The following is a 6,031-nucleotide window of genomic DNA, read 5'->3' on the forward strand; positions in this document are numbered from 1 at the left end:
CTTTTTCTTTTTTTCCAAAACTAAAATTAATTTCTGTTCATAAGAATCTAATAAAAAAAAAACTTACCCATTAAAGAAGATTAAGATTTGATTTCAAGCACGCTCACATTCAGTCATTCATCATTGATTTCAAATCTCTCTCTCTTTGTTAACTAACCACCGCCTTCTTCTTCTTTCTCGTTCAATCTAGACTTGGTTGCAGAGAAGGAAGTAGGAGTAATAAATGGATATACAAGCACTTTCTGCTACTTTTTTGAAATATGTAAAAAAATAAAATTGGATTTTTTTTTTATAGGCAATCATTCACATTAGTAAATAGATTTATTTATCAGTCAAAGCTCTTCTCTCTTTGACTTTGTCTCTCTCTCCTTTGAAGTTATAAAAAGACAAAGACAGTACCAAAGCTAGAGAGAGAAAGAGAGAGAGATGGGTTTTTGTTTTTTGGTCTAATTGAGGAGTCATTGAGTGGATCCAGATCTGGTGGGTGTGCTTAAAATAGTGCACGTTCTCTCTATCTATCTCTCTCTAAACCCATCTGACAATTAAAAATCAGTAAAACTATATGTACACACATTATGTACAAACCGTGTACATACATAAATTTATGACCCTTTTACCCTCTCATTACCTAATCAGAATTTTTTGTTTAATTATATTATATCATGGTTGATTACCAATATAACCCTGAATTTTTGGCTTAAAGTTGATTGTGTAGGTAGGGGTAAGTTTGGGTTGGGTTGGATTTGACGAAAAATCGATTCAATCCACCTAAAATTTCGATGGGTTGGATTTAGTTGGATTTTCGAAAAATTTCTTGTGATCCATTCCAATTCAATCCGTCGAATAAATAGGTTAAGTTGGATAATCCATGGATCAAAATGAATTTGACCAAAAAATTATGTTGAATTTTTTTAACAACTTAAATTATTTTATAAAAAAATAAAATTAATTAGCTTTTTTATCGATCACCATATAATAAAATATCATAATAAAATTTTTAAAATATTACGATAGTATAATTATTTGTACATTTATATTGTCCTAAATTTTCATTCAAATTTTCATTCAATTAATAAGTAATATTTAAACGATATTATGTAAACTTTCTAGATTTAAATCATTTTATATTTATATTTATATTAATATATAAATAATAATTTAATTAATAAAAATATGGATTGATGAGTTTGGGTTGGATATTTTTCGTCGGATCCATAACCCAACTCACGATAAAAAAAATGGGTTGGGTTGGATTTCTAATTTTTTCAAATCTAATCCAATTCAACCCAAATTTTATTGAATTTAGGTTGAGTTGGATCAATAGATTGGATCAGACCCATATTCACACATATATAATTGGGATCAAATAAAGGAATCAATAGTAGTTCGTAATTAATTGGATCGGTCGATGAATAAAAAATTTTGCAACTGAATTTTTTTCTTCATTCCATCCCGTTCGAAACAGAGGTGTTGCATTTTAGGGGATTTCCTTCAAAGGTCGAACGTGAATCATCCAGCAGTAAAGGTGCGTTCTTTTTGTGGTTTACGAATGTTCGAACTTGCTCCAAACTGTTTCAAAAAAACGTGTTTTTTTATTAAAAATGATAAAAAATATTTTTTTTAAAGTATTTTAGAACAAATTCGAACATATGCAAAACACGAAACGAACGGATCCTTAAGTATTTAAATTTAACAAGGACCTTTGATTCGTCTATCCTTTCATGCATTGTACAGTTTTAATTTTGTATTAGGAGGTGCCTTTACCGTAAGTTTGAATAAAAATTTAATTTTACATGTACATATGTGAGTTAATTTACTGCTGGCGCGTGTATGACACTCTCGAAAAGGTTGGTAATGTCGACGGCAAGTTTGTTTTGACCAATGAACCTCAAAAATTGAACCAATTCAGTAGTAGTAAATGAAAAGGATTTAAATTCGAAACTTTCGATCTTCGTCATTTTCTAATATTATATCCGCTCCATTTCTGGCATAATGAAAATTATAGTAGGAAATCAAAATAAAAATGAGATATGTTGACCTTTAAATAGATATGTTTTTTTTCTTTCAATTCATTTAAAAATGAATGTATCGCCTGTTATATAATAATTTAATAGTTAAAAGATCACTTTTTTTAGAGATTGAAAATTCAAATCTCGATAAAAATGTTAAAAAATAAAAATATCTTATCAAATTAATTAAATATATCTATTTTTAAATAAATTTAAAAAATAAAACAACACATTTTCAAATATAAAAATAATAATATTATTTATTAATATTTCAAATTCATAAATATATATGTCCATATATAGAATAATTATTTAAATTCACATAAAAAATCGAAAAATAGTTTAAATTTCGTAAGACAATATTAAAAGTGAACAAATAATCAAGAAAAAATTTATTACATAAATTTGAAATGCACCAAATATCTCATTATCATCACCAATTATTTTCGGAATATGTTAATGTTACGAGTTTACAATTTTGTCCTCAACCCATCGTTTCTTTTCCAGATGTAATTTCACCTCTATACTTCTTTTTAGGCTCGCAAGATAGATATAAGAAATTGAGAAAGATAAAAAAAGAAATACGATTTCCGTCTCAAAATAGATGCAAATTTTTATATGCAATTTATATTAAAAAATTTGTATATATTTTAAAATGGATGGAATAATATATTTACGAGATTCAACTTTTATATAAAATATGAAAATTAATTAGGAATAGAGTGAGTACGTAGGATGAATCGTGCGAATATTAATTTGAAAAATGAGTATTACTATTATTAGATTTAGGGTCTGTTTGGTATCACTTTCTTTTTTTATTCTTATTGTGTATTAAAATAATATTTGTGTTTGGTATTATTTTTTTTCTACATAAAAGTGAGTTTGTATAAAGTGAATTTTTAAAAATAACTTTACTAAACATAAATTTAGTTTAAAAATGATTCTTATTATGTTTGTCGACACTAATTTACTTTATTTTTAAAAATTACTTTTTTATAAAGTAAAAAAGTATTTAGTAAAAAAGTTGTGCCAAACGGAACCTTACTTAATAAAAATGGCGTGTCAAACGGAACTTTAATTTGTTTGGACTTTTGAAACGATTATTTTTGAAAAGTAAATTTTGTATATTTATCATTTTTTCAACTTTTGAAAAATAATTATATCCAACTTCTCATTTTTTATGAAAAAAATGAAAGGTTGAATATAGTTATTTTTAAAAAGTTGAAAAAAAATAATAACATATACGGGATTTATTTTTCAAAAATAACCATTTCAAAAGCCGAAACAAATGACGTAGAGAAATTTTTACCTACATTCTACTACCATTGAGATGCTTAAGAAATGAGAAACATTTTTATCAGAACAACAAAAGAATTATTATCTTAATCAACTCATATTTTTGAACATGTTTTGTGAGTCCATGCAACTAATTTAGAATTTTAAAACCTGTTTAAATTTGAATCGATTACATCCGTACGTGCAACATTGATTAAAGAGCAAAAGGCACACACACTCGCCTGGAGTCGAGTCGAGTATGATGTTTAGCTTGAGACAGTCAAAAACGCGATCCACAATTACCACAGTTAGGAGTAACTTTTTGGATTTCTTTTTGGATAAGTTATTGAATTTATGGATTAATCATCCGGTAAAACTTTTTTTGTTGGTGGAGAATCATATGGTAAACTTTTTTTTTGAAGCTCATCATATGGTAAACTAATTGTTGGATAAGTTATTGAATTTATGGATTAATCATCTGGTAAAACTTTTTTTGTTGGATGAGAATCATATGGTAAACTTAATTGTCGTTACTGCTATTAATTTCGTACAAAAATAATTGACAGAAGTATTATAATGTATATTATCTATACATAATTATTATATTTAAATTTTAAGATTATTTTTTTACATTTTTTTAAATTTTCATTTATACGTCATAATAAAAAATAAACAAGGAGTAATTATTATTTATAAGAGTATTTTTAAAGATCTATAATTATTATATTTTATAATTCTAATAAAATTTTAACTCCTATCATTTAAAGCTCCACAGATGTCAAATTATATTTTAATGTATGAATTATGTAACTTGTTTTGAAATTGAATCAGATTAAATAATACACACTCCGTCCATGAATATCTACATAATTCACTCTTATATTGTTTATAAATAATTGTCATATTTTAATTTTTAAACATGGATGGTGGGAGTAACTTTTAATTTTTAATGTTTTTATAATTATTGGCATTTTCTTATACAGATATTATTAGCACTAAAGGGAGCTATTATTGTGTTAACAAGCAAAAGTTTTCGGCAGACTTTTTAGTACTATCAACACAACTCTATTTAACATTAAAAAAAAAAAAAAAAACCCACCACAACTCTATCAATGTATAAAATAACTGGACTTTGACTTCGTTATGAGACATATTTCATTTCTAATTATGACTGTATTTTTGTGTGTATAAATAGATTGTATTTTAGTGAAAGCATTTTGTGATAACAATAGTAGAATATAGTTGAGTTTTAGTAGTACTTAGTATTATCAAAGGAAATATTAATAATATTTTTATCAGTAAATGAAAACAACATCAATTTGGTTTTTTTATTTTTTGATGGAAACATCATTTGGTTTGATTTGTTTATGATGCCCCCACAGGCATATGCTGCCTTACTAAATAGTTTATATTTTAAATTATGCTTTTCCTTTCATAGGGTTATTATTCCTTTTTCTTCCGAAATAATTGATGGTACGGACCATGATTGTGATCATTTTAATATGAACTCTAGTCGTACTCAAATATATATAGTAGATTCACGCTAGATTCAATTGAACCGAATAGTTCGATTTCCCAATGCATCTAGTAAATAATAAGGATATTGTATTTGTTTTGTGTATGAAACAAAACGAAACAACATCCAAACATAAGAAAAAGCGCATGGCTAGCTCGAGCAATATATATAAACTTCTACTAGTATACTTCCTTGGGGCTTCAATGGCTTGTCGTTGTATTTGTGGAAGTCCCCACATAAGATCATGAATGATGGAAAAAATCTCTCCATGGAATACTAATAAACATAAAAATGTATTTTCTAAAAAAAAAAAAAAAAAACATAAAAAGGTGAAACGAAAAGTGATTGAACTCTCATGCGCTGGAAAAATATAATGGTGGGGAAGGTCGGAGGGAGAGTTTGTTGATTGGTCATGTATGTTTATTTGTTTAGAGTTACAAACCAGATTGGAACTTGGAGACAATTGATGACTGTTCATAGAAAAGGAGCAATACTCTCCACATGGGGGGGTATGGCCACACCCATAGTACTATATATTAGTACTACTTATTTTGCCAATGAGATCGATCGACTTTATCCACTTGATATGTGTATTCTTGCTCTTTTGCATATATATAGTACTTCAGCAGACAATCGATTAGTCCATTGTATATGAATTTTAGGATTAATGAGTTAAGTCATTGACTCCTCGCTCCAACACGCTTTTTGGATGAATGCGGATTCTCTTTTGAGCTTTGAAAAAATATATTCACTTGATATACACAATATTCCGATCATCATGACAGTTAGATACCAATTCTAGTATTTCAAATAGAATTGGATTACCGTCTAGGTATGTAAATTAGTGGTAGAGTGGATGCGATCTTCGTCAAGCTTATGGAGTCAAATCCATGAGATCAACTTGCTAGAGGCCTTAATCGATAAGCCGAGTGATGAAAATCGCCTCTCAATTTAACTAACTAAAAATTTGTTTTCATTAATTCTTTATACAAATTACTCACTTAAATTAATCATTTTCTCCTTACAATTGAATCTCCCCATGGAGTAAATGCCTAATTAATGGAAAAATATTCTTGATCACATACATCATCCTTTATTTTTCATAGCCGTTCTTTGAACCAACTCGCGCGTAAATTCATATGTACAGAAATTCTCATTTGTTTGATTTTATTAATCAACTCATCATGTACACAATTTTGTTTTTCTTAAAACTAGAATTTTCAAATAAACT

The sequence above is a fragment of the Rutidosis leptorrhynchoides genome, unplaced genomic scaffold, assembly GCF_046630445.1.
Source record: "Rutidosis leptorrhynchoides isolate AG116_Rl617_1_P2 unplaced genomic scaffold, CSIRO_AGI_Rlap_v1 contig116, whole genome shotgun sequence".
In the NCBI taxonomy this organism is placed as follows: domain Eukaryota; kingdom Viridiplantae; phylum Streptophyta; class Magnoliopsida; order Asterales; family Asteraceae; genus Rutidosis; species Rutidosis leptorrhynchoides.